General features: G+C 41.9%; 1 long non-coding RNA gene across 1 annotated transcript; it reads left to right on the top strand.

Annotated features, from left to right (window-relative positions):
* Window positions 1-7: 7 nt before the first annotated feature.
* Window positions 8-16,959, top strand: LOC119512586. Its single transcript, XR_005212410.1, has 3 exons — window positions 8-481; window positions 16,381-16,443; window positions 16,540-16,959. It is a non-coding gene; the product is annotated as an uncharacterized LOC119512586 (long non-coding RNA).
* The last annotated feature ends 177 nt before the right edge of the window (window positions 16,960-17,136 follow it).

The following is a 17,136-nucleotide window of genomic DNA, read 5'->3' as shown; positions in this document are numbered from 1 at the left end:
CGACTACCGACGGGCGGGAAGAGGGGCGCGGGTCTCCCGGCCGGAAAGGCCGCGTGGGGGCCGGAGTCTCTGCCTCCTGGATTTTCACCAGGGAAAGTGAGGGCAGGTGGGGGGCTGGCCCCACCCAGCTGGCCCTTCGCCCCGTCCCTGGCTCCCTAGCGGCAGGGGACAGGCGCCCTTGGATTTGCCCGTTAGGGAAAGCAGCGCTCACGCGGCGCTCTGCCGCGGGCTGGGGCTCCCCGCCGAGACGACTCTCGGGCCAGGCCGCCCGCGGGGAGTTCAGGGAGCAGAGAGGCCCCAGCTCCGCCCCGTGGCCCCCGGCCCCAGCGCCCCGCCAGGCTCCCAGCGAGCGGGCCCCAGCTCGGCCGCCAGGACGCCCGCTTCCGAGTTGCCGAGGGGATGAGACGGGGAACGCTCAGCGCCTGACGGGACAGAAATAGCGTCCAAGGTGCAGCTGCCCGGCATTACCAGGGACCCCGAGGTGCGCGGGGGCAGAGGGATTTCCTGCCCAGGGGCTGCGGTGCTGTCCCGAGGGGGTCCCCCGAGGGTCCGGAGGGCCAGGCTGGTCGTGAGCGGAGGATTTGGGACTCGAGGCCAGCGCCCACGCGCACGCCAAATGCAGCCCAAGGCCACTTTGTTCCGCCTGCCTATTGGCTTTCTTAAAATTTGATTTACTCACAAGCATTTTTAACTTGGGAAATTTTACATAAAAATCCAGGTTTCCAGATTCTCTTGAAAAGTTGGAGACCGTGGCACTGGACAGACTCACCTCCCTGCGTCCGCCCCTGGGGTGAGCAGGTGCCCTGGCTCTGCCCAGCTGCACGCGGCCTCCTGGGCTGCGGTGGCACCTGCTTCTTCACCTCCCCCCACCCTCCCCACCTCACCTGCGGCCTGAAAAGAACACAGATGGCCCTGGATGGAAAACATCATGGATCCAGGCCTGCCACTTGCAGGGGTCAGTGGCTTGGTTCACTTTGGCTGTCCTAGCAGGGCAGGGGCCAGAGGGCCTACTCATCATGCCAGTGGAATAGAGGGGGGGATCCGCTGTGGGGACCAGGGGCTGTGCCATGCCGGTTGGGGCCCGAGTGCCCAGAATAAAGGTGAGACAGGATCACTGAACAATTCCAATTCTGCATCAACATGAGTCAGCCCTCTGGGTCCCACGGAGGGCAAACTCCTGGGCACGCACCTGCATTTTCCCTCCTGTACCCGTGGCAGACATGATAAATCAATCACAGTTCTCTCTACCTCTGAACCCAGAGGCACTTCAGAATCCTTTTCTCTGGGCTGTCATCACCTTCCTCTGATATCCTACAGCATACACTCAGCATTCATTCATTCATTCATTCACAAATATGTATTAAATTGCTACTATGTGCTAAGTAGTGTGCTAGGTGCTGAAGATACAGTGATGATGAGACAAACTTCTTTTTAACCTACACAAGCAATTGTTTAATTTCTAATTGTGATAAGGGTCAACATTTAGTGATTGCCAAACAAGTTCTAAATGATATAAATGACTTACTTCATTTAATCCTCGCAAGCGTATTCTATTACTGTAAAAGGTTCTGCTGTAGTCACCTCCAGAAAGGTAACATATTTTGCCAAGGTCACCCAGCCAGTAAGTAAGTGGCAATGGGAGAACTGGAAGCCAAGCAGGCTGGCTCTAGCATCCAAGGAATGTGCAAGGAAACGAGAGCCTGAAGAACAGTGAGCTAACCTTGGCTCTTGCACTGGAAAAGGTGTGGCACTGTGAAGGTGACCTTGAAGCTGAAGCTGAAGCCCGTAGAGAATGAAATCACTGCTGGGACGATGGGGGACGAGCTCTCCAGGAGAAAGCAGCAAAAAAAGGCTCTGGGGCTTTTTAAAAAAGAAGCATGGACTGCGTAACCAGGAAGCACTGGTCAGAGGTGGGAGAGAGACGGAGCTGGAGGAGACAGAGACCAGAGCCTGTGGGGCTCTCAAAGCCGCGATAATTTTAGCACTGATCATGGACAGCTTTAACCCGTGAGTGTTGTTGACTTTCCTGTCTGTTTCATGTGGAGATTGTAGTTTCTCGAAGTCAGAGACCTTCACCTTCTTTGTCTCCTCCAGGGAACGTGGCCCAGGGCATAAGGAATCGGTTCATTGATTGACTGACCGAACGACTCCGAGGCAAGAGACTCGGTTGTCTGCAAAGGAGAGGCTAGGCCTCCCTATAATTGTGCCTAAGAGCCTCCTCCCGAATGCCTCTTTGTTGCTCAGATGTGGCCCTCTCTCTCTAGCTAAGCCAACTTGACAATTGTATAAAAATGTAGCTTTTGAGGGGTGACAGTGGGATTGGGAAAGCCATAAGGACCACACTCCACTTTGTGTAGTTTATGGATGGATGAGTAGAAAAATAGGAGAAGGAAACAAACAGACAAAGGTACCCAGTGTTCATTTTTACTTCAATTGCTCTTTTTCACTTTAATTATTATTCTTGTTATTTTTGTGTGTGTGCTAATGAAGGTGTCAGGGATTGATTTAGGTGATGAATGTACAACTATGTAATGGTACTGTGAACAATTGAATGTACGATTTGTTTTGTATGACTGCGTGGTATGTGAATATATCTCAATAAAATGAAGATTAAAAAAACAAAACAAAACACATAACAAGTATTTCCAGGATATGGAGAAATTGGAACCCGCCTACATTGCTGGTGGGAATGTAAAATGGTGCAGCTGCTTTGAAACAGTTTGGCAGTTTCTCAAAATCTTAAATATAGAGTCATGATATGACTTAGCAATCCCACTCCCAGGTATATACCCAAAAGAAATGAAAACATATGTGCATACAAAAATGTGTACATGAATGTTCACAGCAGTGTTGCTAGTATTAGCAAAAATGGAAACAACCCCAAAGCCTATCAACTGATGAGTACATAAACAAAATGTGATACCTACTGTGATGGTTAGGTTCATGTGTCAACTTGGCCAGGTGACCCAGCTGTCTGGTCAAGTAAGCACTGGCCTAACAATTGCTGTGAGGACATTTGAGGCTGGTTAATAAACCAACAGGTGGGTTATTAAATCATCAGTCAATTGGCTGCAGCTGTGACTGATGACTCACCAAAGGGTGGGCCTTCTACAATGAGAGAATGCAATTGGCTGGATTTAATCCAATTAATCAGTTGAAGACTTATAAGCGAGACAGTTAGAGGACCTTCACCACTTCTTCGGCTGCCCAGTGAAGCATTTCCTGAGGAGTTCATCGAAGCTGCTGGTTCGTTTCCTGAGGAGTTCATCGGACATCTTCCTTGGAATTGACAGTTTACTGACGGCTCTACAGAATTTGGACTCGTGCATACCCACAGTTGCGTGAGTCACTTTTACAATTTGATAGTCAGAGACACCTCTCATTGATTCTGTTTCCCTAGAGGACCCTAACTAATACAACTACCTACAAAGGAATATTATTCAGCCATAAAAAGGAATGAATGTTACATGCTGGAACATGAATGAACCTTGAGAATATTATGCTGAAGTAAAGAAGCCAGACACAAAAGGAAAAATATATTGTAGGATTCAATTTATTGAAATGCCCAGAATAGGCAAATTCATAGAAACAGGAAGTGGATTCATGGTCGTCAGGCATTGGAGGCAAGGAGAAATGGGGAGTAACTGCTAATGGATATTGGGTTTCTTTTGCGGCTGAGGAAAATACTCTGGAATTGGGTAGTGGTGATGGTTGCATTACCCTGTGACTATACTAAAAACCACTGAATTGTACACTTTGGAAAGGTGAATTTTATGGTACATGAATTGTTTCTCAATAAATCTGTTGTAAAAATGAAAACAAAAGCCTGTGCTGTTTTGAGCCAATGAGATTTTGGAGTCATGACCGGGTGTGATGGAGACCATCCTCACGACATACCAGCCAGAGTGAGCGTGAGTGCAAAGGGCAGAAGGAAGAGATGTAGAGACACACAAACACAAAAAATTCAGAAAGCTATAGAAGACTGCGTTCCACCAAAATGAGAGAGTAAATCAAGAAGGAGGAAGACGCGGGATCCAGGAGGCAGGGAATCCAGCGGAGAAGGTGGACAGGGAGTTCTCCGCACGGTGAAGGAACTTGGATGAAAGCTGTGCTGCCGGGCTGGGGGCACCCTGTCTCCACGGGAGGAGGAGAGAGATCCCCAGGGGAAAAAATGCCAACAGACTTGAATTTGGGGAAAACCATGGGAAAAAGAGTATTGCAGAGCTGTTGAGGGGTGTTGGAAGACTTGGCCAGAATTTCTAAAACAACAGTAAGCAAATAAGAGGACAAGGCAATGCTTAACGTACAGAAAATCTGCAAGTTGTACAGAAAAGGACATGTAACTAGAGGACCCGCTTCATGCCCAGCAGTGACAAAACACACGTTGTCATCCACAAGGACGAAAGCACCGAATATAGATTTAGCCCCCAAATGCAATATAATTCTATTGGGAGAACAGGGTCTGGGGGGAAACAGTGTGAGAAAGCTAAAATCCTCATCTTGTGTAATAGTCAGAAGTGGGTAAAGTATAAAGGGGATTGGAGAAAGAGAGCGGGGACACAGGAAGATGTGGGGGAGATGTAAGAAAGCTCACAGGTAAAAAAAATTCAAGAAATATTGATGTGCTGATTAGAATGTGGAGGTTAGTAACAGTGCAAGGGACTGAAAGGGCCTTAGGTCTCTGTGCCGGGGGCTTCTCACAGCCAGTCGTGCTCCCTCCCTCTTTTACTCCCCTTATACTCTAGGGCAATTGCACTTTTCTCTGCCCCTTCCATGTCCTCAGTTCACTGAGCTTATCTTTCTTTTTTATTCTTTGCCAACTTGAGTTGTGTGATAAATGGTATCTTATTCCATTTCTTTGCTTTTTAATGAGATTGATATTTTTACACCCATTTTTGTTCATGAGGGCAATTGCATGATATAAACTTTTCCCCATTTACCTTTGGAGCATTCACGTTTTTCTTATTGAATTGTAAGAACTCTCTCTTTTGGACATCAAATATGTTGCAAATATTGTCCCTAATTTGATATTTTTATTTTAACTTTAAGGTATATTTTTCTGTACAGAAGATTTTAATTTTATGCAGTCAAATCTGTTGGCCTTTCCCTTTATGATGGTGTGCCTTGGGTATCATCTTACTTAGGAAAGTCGTTACTAACAAAACAAAAAATATTGTGTTGCATTTAAACTTCGAGAAAAACTGTCAGAAAATGCTTATTTTTTTTTAATCTGCTGCTGTAGAAAACTATCTTAACATCATAATCACATATGCAACTTTTTAGTCTTCAAACATCATTCATCTTTTAAAATGCATTGTGGAACAGATAATAACCTTCCAAATGGAAAACACCAGGCCCCAGTTGTTTCACTGTTGAATTCTATAAATTGTTTAAGGAAGAAATGATGCTAATTTCCCATTATCTCTTCCAGAAAATAGAAGCAGATGGAACACTGCCATATTACTCTGATAACAAAACCAGGGAAAGACATTACAAGAAAGGAAGATTGCAGACCAATATCTCTCATGAACATAGATGCAAAAATCCTCAACAAAATATTAGCAAATTGAATCCAATCATGCATCACATAATTATATACCTTGAACAAGTGGAATTTATTCTATATGTGCAAGGCTGGTTCAATATTTGAAAATCAAATAATGTAATCCATTATATCAGCGACTAAAGAAGAAAAATCATACATGATCATATCAATAGATGCAGAAAAAACATTTGACAAAATTTAACATCCATTCATGATAAAAATTCTCATGAAACTAGAAATAGATGAAAACTTCCTCAACCTGATAAAGAAAATTAAAAAATCCTACAACAAACATACTTAATGGTGAGAAAGTAGATAATTCCCCCTGAGACAGGGAACAAGACAAGGATGGCTCTTTCACCACTCCTGTTCAGTATTGTACTGGAAGTCTTAGTTAATGTAACACAGCAAGAAAAGGGTAAAAAGGTATATGGATTGGGAAGGAAGAAATAAAACTGTCTTTGTTTGCAGATGATGCGATTGTCTATGCAGAAAATCCCAAAGACTCAACAACAACAAAAGTGTCTTGGAACTAATAAGTGATTATATCGAGGATGCAGGATAAAGGTTAATGTGATGGTTATATTTATGTGCCAACTGGGCTAGCTTCTGGTGTCCAGTTGTTTAGTCAAATACTGGTCGAGTTGTTGCTGTGGAGGAATTTTGTAGATGGGACTAACACCCACCATCAGTTGAACTCAAGTAAAGGAGGTGACCCTCCATGACGTGGCTAGGCGTCATCCAATCAGTTGGAGGGCTTAACAGCAAGAGCTAAGGGTTCCAGAGTCTAAGAGAATTTCTGCTTTGAGACTTTAGCATGGACTCTTGCCAGGATTCCCAGCCTGCCACTCCCCCTGGGGAACTCGGACCCAGGACTTCAACACCCAGGTCTGCAGCCTGCCCAGAGTAGTTTGAACTTGCCAGCCCCCATGGTCACAGGAGCCAATTCCTTAGAATGTCTTATTTACACGTGTCCTATTGGTTCTGTTTCTCTGGAGAACGCTGCCTGACACAGTTAATATACAAAAGTCAATTGTTTTCCGTTATACCAGCAGTGAACAATTGGAAATAAAAAACACAACACCATCTATATTAGCACCAAAAAGAAAGACAGAAAGAGAAAGAGAGAGAGAAACAGAGAGAGAGCAGGCAGGCTTAGGTATAAATCTGACAAAATATGTGCACGATCCATGTGAGGAAAACTATAACACTCTGATTACAGAAATGAAAGATCTAAAGAAATGGAGAGATATTCCATGTTTATGGAAATGAAGACTAAATATTATAAAGATTTCAATTCTCCCAAACTTGACGTATAGATTCAATCAAAACCACAACAAATTATTTTATGGAAATCACAAACTGATTCTAGATTTTATAGGGAAAGGCTAAAGACCCAGAATAGCCAACACAATACTGCTGAAAAACAAACCTGAAGGACTGACACTACCCAATTCTCGAGATTGACTATAAAGCTACAGTCGTCAACACAGGGAGGTACTGGCAAAAGGATAGACAAATAGGTTCATGGAACAGAATAGAGAGCCCAGAAATAGACACACAAAAATGGAGTCAACTGATTTTTTACAAAGAAGCAAAGACAGTTCAGTAGAGAAGTCTGGGCTTTTCAACAAATAGTGCTGGGACAATTGGACATCTACACTCCAAAGAATGGATCTAGACACAGACCTTATGCCTTCCATGAAAATTAACTCAAAATGGATCATAAACCTAAATGAAAAACACAAAACTATAAAACTTCTAGAAGATAATGTTGGAGAAAATCTAGGTGACATTGGGTTCAGTAATGACTTTTTAGATACAACACCAAAAGCATGATCCATGAAAAAAAGAAATCAGTAAGTTGGTCTTCATTAAAACTAAAACTTCTGTTCTGTGAAAAACACTGTTAAGAGAATGAAAAGACAAGCCACAGACTGGAAAAACAATTTTGCAAAACACATATCTGATGAAGGACTTGTATCCAAAATATATAAAGAACTCTCAAAATTCAAAAATAAGGAAACAACCCAACTACAAAATGGGCAAAAGATCTTAATAGATGCTTCACCAAAGAAGATGCACAGATGGCAAATAAGCATACCGAAAGATGCTCAGAATCCTGTGTCATTAAGGAATTGCTAATTAAAGCAACAGAGATGCCAACCACATGCCTCCTGGAAGGGCTAAAATCCAAACCGCTGACAACTCCAAGTGCCGACGAGGCTGTGGGGCAACAGAAGCTCTCGTCCATTCACTGGGGTGGACGCTCTGGAGGACAGCTGGGCAGTTTCTTACAAAGCTAAACACGGGCCTTCCCTATGACCCTGCAACCACGGCCCTGGGTCTTTACCCAAAGGAGTTGAAAATTGATGTCCAGCTTCATTCATAATTGCCATCAATAGGCAAATGGATAAACAAACTGTGATAAATAATGCAATGGATTATTCTTCAGGTATAAAAATAAATGAGCGGGAGGCGGGGCAAGATGGCAGACTGGTGAGCTGTATGTTTTAGTTACTCCTCCAGGAAAGTAGGTAAAAAGCCAGGAACTGCGTGGACTGGACACCACAGAGCAATCTGTCTTTGGGCATACTTCATACAACACTCATGAAAACGTGGAACTGCTGAGATCAGCGAAATCTGTAAGTTTTTGCGGCCAGGGGACCCGCGCCCCTCCCTGCCAGGCTCAGTCCCGGGGGAGGAGGGGCTGTCAGCTCCGGGAAGGAGAAGGGAGAATTGCAGTGGCTGCTCTTATCGGAAACTCATTCTACTGATTCAAACTCCAACCATAGATAGACTGAGACCAGACACCAGAGACTCTGAGAGCAGCCAGCCCAGCAGAGAGGAGACAGGCATAGAAAAAAAACAACACGAAAAACTCCAAAATAAAAGCAGAGGATTTTTGGAGTTCTGGTGAACACAGAAAGGGGAAGGGCGGAGATCAGGCCTTGAGGCGCATATGCAAATCCCGAAGCAAAGCTGATCTCTCTGCCCTGTGCACCTTTCCTTAATGGCCCTGGTTGCTTTGTCTATTAGCATTTCAATAACCCATTAGATCTCTGAGGAGGGCCGTTTTTTTTTTTTGTTTTTTTTTTTTTAAATCCTTTTTGCTTTTTCTAAAACAATTACTCTAAGAAGCTCAATACAGAAAGCTTCAAAGAATTGAAATTTGGGCACGTCAAGTCAAGAGCAGAACTAAGAGAGCTCTGAGACAAAAGGCAATAATCCAGTGGCTGAGAAAATTCACTAAACAACACAACTTCCCAAGAAAAGGGGGGTGTCCGCTCACAGCCACCATCCTGGTGGACAGGAAACACTCCTGCCCATCGCCAGCCCCATAGCCCAGAGCTGCCCCAGACAACCCAGTGTGATGGAAGTGCTTCAAATAACAGGCACACACCACAAAACTGGGCGTGGACATTAGCCTTCCCTGCAACCTCAGCTGAATGTCCCAGAGCTGGGAAGGGGGAGCAGTGTGAATTAACAAAGCCCCATTCAGCCATCATTTGAGCAGACTGTGAGCCTCCCAACACAGCCCAGCAGCCCAGAACTGCCCTGGGGGGACGGCACTCACCTGTGACATAGCACAGTCATCCCTCAACAGAGGACCCGGGGTGCACAGCCTGGAAGAGGGGCCCACTTGCAAGTCTCAGGAGCCATACGCCAATACCAAAGACTTGTGGGTCAGTGGCAGAGACAAACTGTGGCAGGACTGAACTGAAGGATTAGACTATTGCAGCAGCTTTAAAACTCTAGGATCATCAGGGAGATTTGATTGTTAGGGCCACCCCCCTCCCCGACTGCCCAGAAACACGCCCCACATACAGGGCAGGCAACACCAACTACACACGCAAGCTTGGTACACCAATTGGGCCCCACAAGACTCACTCCCCCACTCACCAAAAAGGCTAAGCAGGGGAGATCTAGCTTGTGGAGAACAGGTGGCTCGTGGACGCCACCTGCTGGTTAGTTAGAGAAAGTGTACTCCACGAAGCTGTAGATCTGATAAATTAGAGATAAGGACTTCAACTGGTCTACAAACCCTAAAAGAACCCTATCAAGTTCAGCAAATGCCACGAGGCCAAAAACAACAGAAAATTATAAAGCATATGAAAAAACCGGACGATATGGATAACCCAAGCCCAAGCACCCAAATCAAAAGACCAGAAGAGACACAGCACCTAGAGCAGCTACTCAAAGAACTAAAGATGAACAATGAGACCATAGTACGGGATATGAAGGAAATCAAGAAGACCCTAGAAGAGCATAAAGAAGACATTGCAAGACTAAATAAAAAAATGGATGATCTTATGGAAATTAAAGAAACTGTTGACCAAATTAAAAAGATTCTGGACACTCATAGTACAAGACTAGAGGAAGTTGAACAACGAATCAGTGACCTGGAAGATGACAGAATGGAAAATGAAAGCATAAAAGAAAGAATGGGGAAAAAAATTGAAAAACTCGAAATGGACCTCAGGGATATGATAGATAATATGAAACGTCCGAATATAAGACTCATTGGTGTCCCAGAAGGGGAAGAAAAGGGTAAAGGTCTAGGAAGGGTATTCAAAGAAATTGTTGGGGAAAACTTCCCAAATCTTCTAAACAACATAAATACACAAATCATAAATGCTCAGCGAACTCCAAATAGAATAAATCCAAAAAACCCACTCCGAGACATATACTGATCACACTGTCAAACATAGAAGAGAAGGAGCAAGTTCTGAAAGCAGCAAGAGAAAAGCAATTCACCACATACAAAGGAAACAGCATAAGACTAAGTAGTGACTACTCAGCAGCCACCATGGAGGCAAGAAGGCAGTGGCACGATATATTTAAAATTCTGAGTGAGAGGAATTTCCAGCCAAGAATACTTTATCCAGCAAAGCTCTCCTTCAAATTTGAGGGAGAGCTTAAATTTTTCACAGACAAACAAATGCTGAGAGAATTTGCTAACAAGAGACCTGCCCTACTGGAGATACTAAAGGGAGCCCTACAGACAGAGAAACAAAGACAGGACAGAGAGACTTGGAGAAAGGTTCAGTACTAAAGAGATTCGGTATGGGTACAATAAAGGATATTAATAGAGAGAGGGAAAAATATGGCAAACATAATCCAAAGGATAAGATGGCCGATTGAAGAAATGCCTTCACGGTTTTAACGTTGAATGTAAATGGATTAAACTCCCCAATTAAAAGATATAGATTCGCAGAATGGATCAAAAAAAATGAACCATCAATATGTTGCATACAAGAGACTCATCTTAGACACAGGGACACAAAGAAACTGAAAGTGAAAGGATGGAAAAAAATATTTCATGCAAGCTACAGCCAAAAGAAAGCAGGTGTAGCAATATTAATCTCAGATAAAATAGACTTCAAATGCAGGGATGTTTTGAGAGACAAAGAAGGCCACTACATACTAATAAAAGGGGCAATTCAGCAAGAAGAAATAACAATCGTAAATGTCTATGCACCCAATCAAGGTGCCACAAAATACATGAGAGAAACATTGGCAAAACTAAAGGAAGCAATTGATGTTTCCACAATAATTGTGGGAGACTTCAACACATCACTCTCTCCTATAGATAGATCAACCAGACAGAAGACCAATAAGGAAATTGAAAACCTAAACAATCTGATAAATGAATTAGATTTAACAGACATCTACAGGACATTACATCCCAAATCACCAGGATACACATACTTTTCTAGTGCTCACGGAACTTTCTCCAGAATAGATCATATGCTGGGACATAAAACAAGCCTCAATAAATTTAAAAAGATTGAAATTATTCAAAGCACATTCTCTGACCACAATGGAATACAATTAGAAATCAATAACCATCAGAGACTTAGAAAATTCACAAATACCTGGAGGTTAAACAACACACTCCTAAACAATCAGTGGGTTAAAGAAGAAATAGCAAGAGAAATTGCTAAATATATAGAGACGAATGAAAATGAGAACACAACATACCAAAACCTATGGGATGCAGCAAAAGCAGTGCTAAGGGGGAAATTTATAGCACTAAACGCATATATTAAAAAGGAAGAAAGAGCCAAAATCAAAGAACTAATGGATCAACTGAAGAAGCTAGAAAATGAACAGCAAACCAATCCTAAACCAAGTACAAGAAAAGAAATAACAAGGATTAAAGCAGAAATAAATGACATAGAGAACAAAAAAACAATAGAGAAGATAAATATCACCAAAAGTTGGTTCTTTGAGAAGATCAACAAGATTGACAAGCCCCTAGCTAGACTGACAAAATCAAAAAGAGAGAAAACCCATATAAACAAAATAATGAATGAAAAAGGTGACATAACTGCAGATCCTGAAGAAATTAAAAAAATTATAAGAGGATATTATGAACAACTGTATGGCAACAAACTGGATAATGTAGAAGAAATGGACAATTTCCTGGAAACATATGAACAACCTAGACTGACCAGAGAAGAAATAGAAGACCTCAACCAACCCATCACAAGCAAAGAGATCCAATCAGTCATCAAAAATCTTCCCACAAATAAATGCCCAGGGCCAGATGGCTTCACAGGGGAATTCTACCAAACTTTCCAGAAAGAACTGACACCAATCTTACTCAAACTCTTTCAAAACATTGAAAAAAATGGAACACTACCTAACTCATTTTATGAAGCTAACATCAATCTAATACCAAAACCAGGCAAAGATGCTACAAAAAAGGAAAACTACCGGCCAATCTCCCTAATGAATATAGATGCAAAAATCCTCAACAAAATACTTGCAAATCGAATCCAAAGACACATTAAAAAAATCATACACCATGACCAAGTGGGGTTCATTCCAGGCATGCAAGGATGGTTCAACATAAGAAAAACAATCAATGTATTACAACACATTAAAAACTCGAAAGGGAAAAATCAATTGATCATCTCAATAGATGCTGAAAAAGCATTTGACAAAATCCAACATCCCTTTTTGATAAAAACACTTCAAAAGGTAGGAATTGAAGGAAACTTCCTCAACATGATAAAGAGCATATATGAAAAACCCACAGCCAGCATAGTACTCAATGGTGAGAGACTGAAAGCCTTCCCTCTAAGATCAGGAACAAGACAAGGATGCCCGCTGTCACCACTGTTATTCAACATTGTGCTGGAAGTGCTAGCCAGGGCAATCCGGCAAGACAAAGAAATAAAAGGCATCCAAATTGGAAAAGAAGAAGTAAAACTGTCATTGTTTGCAGATGATATGATCTTATATCTAGAAAACCCTGAGAAATCAACGATACACCTACTAGAGCTAATAAACAAATTTAGCAAAGTAGCGGGATACAAGATTAATGCACATAAGTCAGTAATGTTTCTATATGCTAGAAATGAACAAACTGAAGAGACACTCAAGAAAAAGATACCATTTTCAATAGCAACTAAAAAAATCAAGTACCTAGGAATAAACTTAACCAAAGATGTAAAAGACCTATACAAAGAAAACTACATAACTCTACTAAAAGAAATAGAAGGGGACCTTAAAAGATGGAAAAATATTCCATGTTCATGGATAGGAAGGCTAAATGTCATTAAGATGTCAATTCTACCCAAACTCATCTACAGATTCAATGCAATCCCAATCAAAATTCCAACAACCTACTTTGCAGACTTGGAAAAGCTAGTTATCAAATTTATTTGGAAAGGGAAGATGCCTCGAATTGCTAAAGACACTCTAAAAAAGAAAAACGAAGTGGGAGGACTTACACTCCCTGACTTTGAAGCTTATTATAAAGCCACAGTTGCCAAAACAGCATGGTACTGGCACAAAGATAGACATATAGATCAATGGAATCAAATTGAGAATTCAGAGATAGACCCTCAGATCTATGGCCGACTGATCTTTGATAAGGCCCCCAAAGTCACCGAACTGAGCCATAATGGTCTTTTCAACAAATGGGGCTGGGAGAGTTGGATATCCATATCCAAAAGAATGAAAGAGGACCCCTACCTCACCCCCTACACAAAAATTAACTCAAAATGGACCAAAGATCTCAATATAAAAGAAAGTACCATAAAACTCCTAGAAGATAATGTAGGAAAACATCTTCAAGACCTTGTATTAGGAGGCCACTTCCTAGACTTTACACCCAAAGCACAAGCAACAAAAGAGAAAATAGATAAATGGGAACTCCTCAAGCTTAGAAGTTTCTGCACCTCAAAGGAATTTCTCAAAAAGGTAAAGAGGCAGCCAACTCAATGGGAAAAAATTTTTGGAAACCATGTATCTGACAAAAGACTGATATCTTGCATATACAAAGAAATCCTACAACTCAATGACAATAGTACAGACAGCCCAATTATAAAATGGGCAAAAGATATGAAAAGACAGTTCTCTGAAGAGGAAATACAAATGGCCAAGAAACACATGAAAAAATGTTCAGCTTCACTAGCTATTAGAGAGATGCAAATTAAGACCACAATGAGATACCATCTAACACCGGTTAGAATGGCTGCCATTAAACAAACAGGAAACTACAAATGCTGGAGGGGATGTGGAGAAATTGGAACTCTTATTCATTGTTGGTGGGACTGTATAATGGTTCAGCCACTCTGGAAGTCAGTCTGGCAGTTCCTTAGAAAACTAGATATAGAGCTACCATTCGATCCAGCGATTGCACTTCTCGGTATATACCCGGAAGATCGGAAAGCAGTGACACGAACAGATATCTGCACGCCAATGTTCATAGCAGCATTATTCACAATTGCCAAGAGATGGAAACAACCCAAATGTCCTTCAACAGATGAGTGGATAAATAAAATGTGGTATATACACACGATGGAATACTACGCGGCAGTAAGAAGGAACGATCTGGTGAAACATATGACAACATGGATGAACCTTGAAGACATAATGCTGAGCGAAATAAGCCAGGCACAAAAAGAGAAATATTATATGCTACCACTAATGTGAACTTTGAAAAATGTAAAACAAATGGTTTATAATGTAGAATGTAGGGGAACTAGCAGTAGAGAGCAATTAAGGAAGGGGGAACAATAATCCAAGAAGAACAGATAAGCTATTTAACGTTCTGGGGATGCCCAGAAATGACTATGGTCTGTTAATTTCTGATGGATGTAGTAGGAACAAGTTCACTGAAATGTTGCTATATTATGTAACTTTCTTGGGGTAAAGTAGGAACATGTTGGAAGTTAAGCAGTTATCTTAGGTTAGTTGTCTTTTTCTTACTCCCTTGTTATGGTCTCTTTGAAATGTTCTTTTATTGTATGTTTGTTTTCTTTTTAACTTTTTTTTTTCATACAGTTGATTAAAAAAGAAGGGAAAGTTAAAAAAAAAAAGAAAAAAAGAAAAAAAAGAAAAAAGACAAACAAGGAAAAAAAAAAAAAAGATGTAGTGCCCCCTTGAGGAGCCTGTGGAGAATGCAGGGGTATTCGCCTACCCCACCTCCATGGTTGCTAACATGACCACAGACATAGGGGACTGGTGGTTTGATGGGTTGAGCCCTCTACCATAAGTTTTACCCTTGGGAAGACGGTTGCTGCAAAGGAGAGGCTAGGCCTCCCTGTATTTGTGCCTAAGAGTCTCCTCCTGAATGCCTCTTTGTTGCCCAGATGTGGCCCTCTCTCTCTGGCTAAGCCAACTTGAAAGGTGAAATCACTGCCCTCCCCCCTACGTGGGATCAGACACCAGGGAAGTGAATCTCCCTGGCAACGTGGAATATGACTCCCGGGGAGGAATGTAGACCTGGCATCGTGGGATGGAGAACATCTTCTTGACCAAAAGGGGGATGTGAAAGGAAATGAAATAAGCTTCAGTGGCAGAGAGACTCCAAAACGAGCCGAGAGATCACTCTGGTGGGCACTCTTACGCACACTTTAGACAACCTTTTTTAGGTTCTAAAGAATTGGGGTAGCTGGTGGTGGATATCTGAAACTATTAAACTACAACCCAGAACCCATGAATCTCGAAGACAGTTGTATAAAAATGTAGCTTATGAGGGGTGACAGTGGGATTGGGAATGCCATAAGGACCAAACTCCACTTTGTCTAGTTTATGGATGGATGTGTAGAAAAGTAGGGGAAGCAAACAAACAGACAAAGGTACCCAGTGTTCTTTTTTACTTCAATTGCTCTTTTTCACTCTAATTATTATTCTTGTTATTTTTGTGTGTGTGCTAATGAAGGTGTCAGGGATTGATTTAGGTGATGAATGTACAACTATGTAATGGTACTGTAAACAATCGAAAGTACAATTTGTTTTGTATGACTGCGTGGTATGTGAATATATCTCAATAAAATGATGATTAAAAAAAATAATAATAAAATAAATGAGCTCTCAAGCCATGAAAAACGTGGAGGAACCTTAAATGCATACTGCCAAGTGAAAGAAGCTTGTCTGAAAAGGCTTCATACTATGTGATTCCAACTATTTGACATTCAGAAAAAGGCAAAACTATAGAGAGAGTAAAAAGATCAGTGGTTGCCGGGGGTCTGGGGAGAGGGGATGGGATGCACCGATGGAGCACAGTGCATTTTTAAGGCAGTGAAAGTCTTGTATAAGATATGAAATAGCGAATACATGACACTACACATTTGTCAAAACCCATCGAAATGTACACACATAGAGCATCCCCTAGTGTAGACTATGGACTTTAGTTGCTAATAATGTGTTGATATTGCCTCATCAATTTTAACAGATCTTCCTCCTTAGTGCTAGAGGTTAATATTAGGGGAAGCTGGGGGGGGGGGGTGGGGAGTGAGTGTATGGGAACTTTCAGCACTTTCTTTACAATTTTTCTTGAAACCTGAAACTTCTCTAAAAATACTCTATTACAGATTTTTTTTAAATGCATAGTGGCATCAGGGAATTCAAGGGCTTTGCTGATGAGAAAATGCACAGTAAGTTCACTGCTAAATTATTTCATCAACACACACTTTTAAAACACTCATTAATTTCCGCTCTCACCATTGGATAACGAGTTGTGTCATTTATAGTCTGTCCCCCCTTAGGCGGAAAAGGCTTTTATGAGGACGACAGGAAGAAAGGACCCAGTTCCATCTGTGTCTGGAGAGTTTGATCTGGAAGGCAGTAAAGACGCCAAGGCCAAATCGTATTGACTCTCACCTTGCAAAGCCAGCCTGCGTAAGACCTCATTAATCAAAAAGTCAATTCCCCATTGTTAAATATCAGATCATATCTCAGCCTTTCTTTGGAAAAAGGAAGCCTAGATTTTTGCTTCCATGTGCAGAAGGACTTCTTCTGCAACATCCCTGAAATAGTTTCTGATTTCCCTATTCCTTGTGTTGCCTTGTTTTTCTTTCTCATCTGTGATGGTTAGGTTCATGGGTCAACTGGGCCAGGTGATGGTGTCCAGGTGTCTGGTCAAGCAAGCACTGACTGGCCTAACCGTTACTGCAAGGACATTTGTGGCTGGTTTATTAAATCGTCAGTCAATTGATTGCATCTGTGACTGATTACATCTACTAAGGGAGCATCTTCGCAATGAAAGAATTCAATCAGCTGGATTTCATCCAACCAGTTGAAAACTTTTAAGGGAGAGGAGAGAAAGTTCACTTCTTCAGCCAGCCAGC

The sequence above is a fragment of the Choloepus didactylus genome, chromosome 17 (genome assembly GCF_015220235.1).
Source record: "Choloepus didactylus isolate mChoDid1 chromosome 17, mChoDid1.pri, whole genome shotgun sequence".
Classification (NCBI taxonomy): Eukaryota; Metazoa; Chordata; class Mammalia; order Pilosa; family Megalonychidae; genus Choloepus; species Choloepus didactylus.
The sequence above is the reverse complement of the archived record's forward strand: the minus strand, read 5'-3'. Positions and strand labels throughout refer to the sequence as shown.